Genomic DNA, 7,133 nt, shown 5'->3' with positions numbered 1-7,133 from the left:
ATATATATATATATATATATATATATATATATATATATATATATATATATATATATATATATAATATATATATATATATATAGATATATATATACATATATATATATATATAGCGAATCAGAATAGGAAATGAGGGGCTCGTTGAAAATAACACAGAAATAAGGGTTGGCAGTCGAGAAAACCTCGGAAAGCAAAGGGGAGGATGTGGTAGATCATTGAAACAGATTAAGAATTTGGAAAGAAAGAAAGAAAGTGAAGAAAAAATGCCCGCCAGGTGGGCATTTTTTCTTCACTTTCTTTCTTTCTTTCCAAATTCTTAATCTGTTTCAATGATCTACCACATCCTCCCCTTTGCTTTCCGAGGTTTTCTCGACTGCCAACCCTTATTTCTATATATATATATATATATATGTATATATATATATATATATATATATATATATATATATATATATATATATATAACACATCGGTGTTTGTCATGACAGTGTGTCAGGAAGCGTACGACATTCGCGAAACCAGGCACCTCTTTGTACTTTCAAATGGATGTGCCTGCAATCACCCACGTATTCAAAAAAGCATGTATTCACAAATGACGTGAAGAACGATTCGATGGCGTTTTCTTGGATATATACGGTGACAGTATGCGTGACTTAGTAAGCCTCATGGTATGTCACATTACATATTTATGATAATTAGGAACCATGCCATATAATCCGTAATCACGTGCACCACAAGAAAAAAAATTGACATCACGTAAGCAGCGGTCCAACTGTATTTATTTCATACCTATGATGTGATTATACGTGGTATAATAAACCTTACCACTCGCATAAATAATTCATGATAAACAGGTGTGATACGAGTTCTAAGGTAACATGTTCACAATAACAGGCTTTTTCTGCACATCAGTAAAGCAAGTAATACAACAGCGTTTATTTCACACCCATTATGCCAGTACTGGGGATGTCATACACTTCATTGTAAGTCACGTGAATAATTCATGATCCATTGCAGTCATACGTCATCATAAGGAATCACATTCACCATGACAAGATTCTCGTACACATCTTAAATACAAGGAATTAAACAGCGTTTATTGACACCCATGAGGCCAATACTCGTCGTGTAATAAACCTCATAGTAAGTCACCTGACCAATTCATCATTTATAGGAATCATGCGCCATCAAAAGAAGGCATGTTCACTATTGCAATAAGTTTTTGCGCATCACGTAAACAAGCAACTCAACAGTGTTTTTTCATAACCATCATGCCAATTCTCGTGATGTAATTACCCTCATGGTGAGTCACGTCACTAAATCATGACGCATGGAAATCATGCGACATCTTTGGGAATAATGTTTGCTAAGACAAATTTTTGCACATACTGCAAACAAGCAAATGAATGGCGATCATTTGATACCTAAGATGCTTTTGCTCGTGAAAAATAAGCGTCATGGTAAGTCACGTGACTGATTAATCATCCGTAGGAGTCCCGCGACATCATTAAAATCTAATTAACAAGTTTTTCAACACACCATGAGCCTCTTTCTTGAGGCTGACGGTGTGTTGAAAGCAATTTTCAAGGAAGCAATTTTCATTTTGTCCCAGGTGACTCCCCTCATCGAGACCTTTATTTTGATACCCCAAAAGCCCTAGTCTCCAGATATTGACTTTTAACGTAATTTACGACTAATGTGACCATCTCATGACTATAACAACTAGGAAGCAAATTTTTAAATTGTTCCACGACATTCTCCTTATTGAGACCTTTAATTTGATACCTCACAAGCCGTAGCGACATCAAGTTGACTTTTAACCCAATCGGACTCGCGTGACTATCTTATGACTATAACCAGGAAGCAATTTTTAATTTGTGTCACGTGATTCCTCTCATCGAGACCTTTATTTTGACACCCCACAAGCCCTAGTTGCCTCATATTGACTTTTAACGGAATTTATTACTCACGTGACTATCTCATGACTATACCAAGGACGGGATTTTTAATGTGTACTACGAGATTCCCCTCCTGGAGACCTTTAATTTGATACCTCACAAGCCCTAGCGGCGTCATATTGACATTTAACCCAATTTATGACTCACGTAACTATCTCATGACTACAAGCAGGAAGTAATTTTTAATTTGTACTACGTGAATCTGCTCATCGAACTCTTTAATTTCACGCCTCATAAGCCATCGTGACATATCTTTCACTTTTAACCCAATCTTTGACTCACGTGACTATTATCATGACTTAAACCAGGAAGAATTTTTAATTTCCTCACTGTATTCCTCTCATCGAGACCTTTATTTTGATACCTCACAAGCCCTCGTGGCATTATATTGACTTTTAACATTATCTATGACTCACGCGACTATCTCATGACTACAACCAGGAAGCAATTTTTATTTTTTCCCAGGTGACTCCCCTCATTCGAGTCCTTTATTTTGATACCCCACAAGCCACATATTGACTTTTAACGTAATTTACGACTAACATGACCATGTCATGGCTATAACCAGGAAGCAAATTTTAAATTGTCCCACGATATTCTCCTCACTAAGACCTTTAATTTGATACCTCACAAGCCCTAGCCACATCAAGTTGTCTTTTAACCCAATCTGACTCACGTGACTATCTCATGACTATAACCAGGAAGAAATTTTTATTTGTGTCACGTGATTTCTCTCATCGAGACCTTTATTTTGACACCCAACAAGCCCTAGTTGCCTCACATTGACTTTTAATGCAATTTATGACTGCCGAGACTATCTCATGACTATAACCAGGACGAGATTTTTAATTTGTATTACGTTATTCCCCTCATCGAGACCTTTAATTTGATCCCCCACAAGCCCTACTGGCGTCAATTTGACTTTTAACCCATTTTGTGAATCACGTGACTATTATCATGACTATAACTAGGAAGAAATTTTTAAATTGTCCCACGTGATTCCCCTCATCGAGACCTTTAATTTGGTACCTCACAAGCCCCAGTGACGTCACATTGACTTTTAACCCAATTTGTGAGTCACGTAACTATCCTATGACTATAACCAGGAAGCGAATTTTAAATTTGTACAACGTGATTCCGCTCATCGAGCCCTTTAATTTGATACCTTATAAGCCATAGTGACATATCTTTGACTTTTAACCCAATCTATGACTCACGTGACTGTTATCATGACTTTAACCTGGAAGGAATTTTTAATTTTTTCACGGAATTACTCTCATCGAGACCTTTGATTTGATACCTCACAAGCCCTATTGGCAATATTCTGACATTTAACCTAATCTAGACTAACGTGACTATCTCATGACCATAAGCAGGAATTATCGAGACCATTATTTTGGTACTTCACAAGCCCTGGTTACATCAATTTGACTTTTATCCAAATCAATGACTAACGAATAATCAATTAAGTAGCTATATTAGGTAAGTAATTAAACCGAACGTGCCCGTATTGGGTTTCGAGAGTTAGGCATTGTGGCAGTTTCCCCTAAAATTTCGAGTAAGCGAGCAATTTAAATCCGATAATTCATACCCATAACACCATCCTCGTATTCACTATAGTAGTTAGGGAGAGTGCTGGATAGTCACGTGACTGTTTTATTGCGCAGTTCTTAGGTCGTCTGGTTAAACTGGTCACGTAACGTAGTTCATCTAACTTGGATGAAAATACACTGCGCCCGAATGGTATTGGTTGCCAACTAAATTACCAAGCGCTGTCATGTGTTGTGCACTGCGGGGGTCTTAGATTATATTGGTTGGCGCGTGGATTATATTGGTTGGCGCCTGGATTATATTCACTGGCGCTGGGATTATATTCACTGGCGTTTGGATTATATTGAGCGGGAAATCCTGTAGTGCGCTTACAGTGCTTTGGGCAACTCTGGTAGCCTCTTTAATAGGTTGAACGAGATCAAAGTTTAGCAGAAATTCAAGAAAAAAGTTACAGCTCACTACGTCTGTTGAACCTGGATGAAGAGTGTGCCAATCATTTGATGATGGGTTAAAGTCCCCCGCTAATATAACCTTTAAATTAGGTTTGTAGTTCTGCAGCATTTGGGACTGATGTTTTCCAAAAACGGCTCTGCTGAAGAAGGGGGCCGGTAGAATACCCATACGAGAGCCAGAGCCCACGAAAATCAATTCGAGACCATACACTTTCATTGTCGATGATTTGTTCATAGTTACGCAGGTGATTTTCTGTTTGACTAGCAAAGCAGAGCCTCCTCTTCGGCAGCCTCAATCACGTATAACCATTTTATGAGTTGGGGGAACTTTTTCAGAATCTACAACGTCCGCATCTAGCCAGGACTCTGTAATTGCTAAGATTTGGGGATCATAGGTAAACATGATTTCTTCAAGCTCGTGAAATTTATTGACAATGCTTCTAGAATTAAGGAGAACAACTAGCAATTGTCTGTGATTGAGTCATTCATCGCGGTTACATTGTGGGCGGATATATTTAACAGAATCCCTCTGCTCATCCCATTTTTATATATTGTCGTCGGCTCTAAACTTATCGTAATCAAGCAATACTTTCCGACCTTGTGCATTAAAATCACTGGAGTGACGCCACAGTTTGCTGCGCTTTGCTAGGGTAGCCTTGCAGAAGTCATGGTTTAACGAGATATCTGTTATTTTCAGTTTGTGACAGTGCTTTACTCCTTTAGGCTTCTCGTTGTGGTATCAAAATTCATTATTACCTGTCATACTTTATCGTGGCTTTTTTTCCTCCACCCTATGTACTCTTTCCACAGACTTAGCAACCTGTCGGAGTTTATGCCGTATCAGTTCGTCGAATATCTGTTTTCTTAGTTCTCCAGCATTTTCACGATCCAGTTAGGGAAAACAAAAAAAAAATTGCGGGGTCTACTTCTATCCTCTAAATTGTCCATACGCCTTTGATGTTGCTGAAGATTACCTCTCAACGCTGTAACTTCGGTCTGCAGTGCCTTGATCTCTACTTTCTGTTCTTGTATCGCTGCCATAACATCCCCCATTCGAGCGTTAACCGTAAATTCAAGCTTATCGTGAGCAGTAGCTTAATTTTCGATTTTATTTTTGAATTCTTTCTAGGAAGCAAGCGTAGTGTTTATCATTTTTATGAGATAGTCTATATCAGGCCCAGGATTCTGCTGAGCATCCCCTGCAAAAGAATCAAAATGACCGTCCATGCGTTCACAAGAAGACATGTACAATTCGCCGTGGACGGCAGAACCACGATCCCTCTACAATCGCTACAAAAGCTGGTATAAGAGTATTTGCCACCAACCTGGGCGAAAAATGCAAATAGGTATAGTGATGTTGTCATTGCTGTCCCGCCGTGCCTTCTGAGGAAAACATTAATGCGGTTGTTTTTATATGCTTGAGCAGGGGCGTTCTTTTCAAAAGTTGCATGCCGGTGGCGTCATGTGCTTGGTTCAAGAGAATGGCCAGTCGGAGTTCACTGTCGGTAGATCTATGCTGCTCACAGTCATCCTTCGGCATGAATTACACCTGCTGAGCAAGGGCAACAGGGTTACCCGGGGGAAAAATACAGAGGGGAAAAAAATAGAGGGAGCGTACCGACGTGCCCTCTATTAGAAAAATTATGCTCCCGAAAGACGCAGAACCTCAGAGTATACTGTTTTTTTTTTGCTCTATTTGAAACCGCAAATTCTGCACCTAGTTATTAGCAGTGCATATCTTGCGATCTGGTGAGGATCAGATAACAGCAGACCTCTTGAAGGATGGCGGAGAAATTGTACTTGAAAAACTGGCAAACCTGTATACGCAATGCCTAATGACCGCAATGGTACCGGAATCTTGGAAGAACGCGAACATCATCCTAATCCATAAGAAAGGCGACATGAAGGACTTGAAAAACTACAGGCCGATCAGCTTACTGTCAGTCGCCTACAAGGTATTTACCAAGGTAATCGCTAACCGAATCTCTGCAACCTTAGATTTCAGTCACCCTAAAGAACAAGCAGGGTTCCGTAAAGGTTATTCAACAATGGACCATATTCACACGATCAATCAGGTGATAGAGAAGTGCGCTGAGTATACTCAACCCCTATATATAGCCTTCATAGATTATGAGAAAGCATTTGACTCGGTCGAAACCCTAGCTGTCATTCAGGCATTACGGAACAAGGGGGTAGATGAGCATTATGTAAGAATACTAGAGGATATCTATAATGGGTCTACAGCTACCATCATCCTCCATAAGGAGAGCAGTAAAATACCTATAAAAAAGGGTGTCAGACAAGGAGACACAATCTCTCCAATGTTATTCACAGCATGCTTACAAGAAGTATTCAGAACGTTGGATTGGGAACAGGTGGGAGTAAGGGTTAATGGAGAATACCTCAGTAACCTCAGATTTGCTGATGACGTTGCCTTGCTAAGTCTCTCGGGGGACGAATTGCAAAGCATGCTTTCCGCACTGGGCGAACAGAGTAGAACCGTGGGCCTGAAAATTAATATGCAGAAAACTAAAGTAATGATCAATAACCTCGGGACAGCACAGCAGTTTGAGATAGATGGCCAGGCAGTGGAAGTGGTAAGCGAATATATGTACTTAGGCCAAGTTGTGACCCCAGATCCTAACCATGAGGCAGAGATAATTAGAAGGATCAGAATGGGGTGGGGTGCATATGGCAGACATTATCAGATAATGAATAGCAGCCTACCATTGTCGTTGAAGAAGAAAGTGTATGACAGCTGCATCTTACGGGTACTCACCTACGGGGCAGAAACTTGGAGGCTCACTGAGAGGGTTCAACTTAAATTGAGAACGACTCAGCGGGCAATGGAGCGGAAAATGATAGGTGTAACATTAAGGGACAAGAAGAGAGCGGAGTGGGTCAGGGAGCAAACTGGTGTTAAAGACATATTAGTAGAAATTAAGAAGAAGAAATGGACTTGGGCAGGGCATGTAATGCGAAGGCAAGATAACCGCTGGTCATTAAGGGTAACAGAGTGGATCCCTAGAGAAGGCAAGCGCTGCAGGGGGCGGCAGAAATTTAGATGGGCAGATGAGATCAAGAAGTTTGCGGGGATAAATTGGTCACAGTTGGCACAGGACCGAGGTAATTGGAGAATAATGGGAGAGGCCCTTGCCCTGTAGTTGGCGTA

General features: G+C 40.2%; 1 pseudogene; it reads right to left on the bottom strand.

Annotated features, from left to right (window-relative positions):
- Window positions 1-4,420: 4,420 nt before the first annotated feature.
- On the bottom strand, window positions 4,421-5,014 carry LOC144140077 (uncharacterized; annotated as a pseudogene).
- Between the last annotated feature and the right edge of the window lie 2,119 nt (window positions 5,015-7,133).

This window comes from Haemaphysalis longicornis, unplaced genomic scaffold (assembly GCF_048455015.1).
Source record: "Haemaphysalis longicornis isolate Haplotype H1 unplaced genomic scaffold, Haemaphysalis longicornis Haplotype H1 scaffold_5, whole genome shotgun sequence".
Taxonomy (NCBI): Eukaryota; Metazoa; Arthropoda; class Arachnida; order Ixodida; family Ixodidae; genus Haemaphysalis; species Haemaphysalis longicornis.
This window is presented reverse-complemented; position numbering and strand designations above follow the sequence as displayed.